Source organism: Cucurbita maxima, unplaced genomic scaffold, assembly GCF_002738345.1.
Source record: "Cucurbita maxima cultivar Rimu unplaced genomic scaffold, Cmax_1.0 Cma_Scf03052, whole genome shotgun sequence".
Taxonomy (NCBI): domain Eukaryota; kingdom Viridiplantae; phylum Streptophyta; class Magnoliopsida; order Cucurbitales; family Cucurbitaceae; genus Cucurbita; species Cucurbita maxima.
The window spans coordinates 390-1,978 of NW_019275068.1; the positions used below are offsets into that span (position 1 = coordinate 390).

The following is a 1,589-nucleotide window of genomic DNA, read 5'->3' on the forward strand; positions in this document are numbered from 1 at the left end:
TCTTTCTCCATCTTATTCCTAATAACTCTTCAACTAAATTCATATTATGCTAAGAAACAAATTTTTTACTGGCAAGAAGTAAAATATGCAACTTTAACTAAAATTTCATCCAAACAAATTTTATTGTCATACAACATAGATGACAATTATAGCCTTCAAACAAAAACTAGAGTAGTTGTGGTGAATGGGATAGAAACTCTAGTGTTCATCCATAATATACAACCACTACCTAAATTATTTCCTATAACTTTCAAAACATAAGTTGTAGTTGAAAATTACATAAAACAATCCCCAAAATCCAAGAACTCGTATCCAATTAGTCAATCCTAAAGATAGCAACTAACATAGAGTAATTGAAAATTTAAAGTTCCAGTTACTTAACTAAATTTCATCTTGTCTTTAATAAAACATGAGTTGCACTTAAGTTCATGAAATATTTGACTCCAACTCTTAGTACTATTAATGCAATTATATTTCATATGAGTTTGTCATAAATCAAACTATGTTACATTCAATACAACTTCATTTTCTTGTCATAGGAAGCAAAATAGAAGAATTAAATCAAACAAACTGATGAGCCGAATAAATCCAACCCAACCCAAACGGATTAGTTTGATTCATTTGTTGGGTTGTAGTTTATTTGAACACTCGCATACTAGACCATCAACTTTTTGTTTTATAGTCCAACAACCGCTCAAGAAAATAGATTTCAAACTTGAGAGAAAAAAATATACTGAGGAGTTAAAAATGTTGTAATTTTTTAGAAAGGGCATTTGGTCTAGTGGTATGATTCTCGCATAGGGTGCGAGAGGTCTCGAGTTCAATTCTCAAAAGAATGAGCCTCAAAGAAAACAATTCAAACATCGTAGTGTATATTCTTCCATCTTAAAACTATGATGATGCTCTTTTTTAATATCATTTTATCTTTACCACTTTCAATAGGCATGCCTTTCCACTTTCAATAAGCATGCCTACCCAAATCCTAACTTTCGATATTTGCTTTACTTGTGTATTCCACGATATGTGTCTCAAATGGAACTATCAAACTAAAACTTACATTATTTTCTTCTCAATACAGTAATTGTCGAAACCGTATGTAAATAATTTAACAGCGGTCTAATCTAAAAGATATAATAATAATGATTATTTCTCATGGATTTCATTAACAAAGAAAATAAATGAAATAATGATGATACATTCCATAAAAAACATAATATATAGTCCATACTAAGGGCATTTGGTCTAGTGGTATGATTCTTGCTTTGGGTGCAAGAGGTCTCGAGTTCGATTCTCGAAATGCCCCTCCAAAAGAAAAAAAGTACTAAAATAATTATCGTTTCAGGTGTGAGAGGTCTCTCAAGTATATCCTTTCTACTATAAAGGCATTTGGTCTAGTGTTGTTAGTCAGCTATTTGAATAGCCTGAAGTCATCATAGCCAGATCCTTTCCTGAACCAATCGGGCACAAAACGTCGAGGTAGAAAGTCGAAAGCGAGCTCTTTTCGCGTATACGTAATTGCAAGTATGAGTGCTAGGTAAGAAAGACATTCGATTACGGCAACATTCGCAACTACCAAAGTGCACTAAACC

The 1,589-nt window shown here is 32.2% G+C and overlaps 1 non-coding gene across 1 annotated transcript; it reads left to right on the plus strand.

The window, feature by feature from the left end:
* The first annotated feature begins 1,231 nt into the window (after positions 1–1,231).
* Positions 1,232–1,303, plus strand: TRNAP-UGG. Its single transcript has one exon. It is a non-coding gene; the product is annotated as a tRNA-Pro (tRNA).
* The last annotated feature ends 286 nt before the right edge of the window (positions 1,304–1,589 follow it).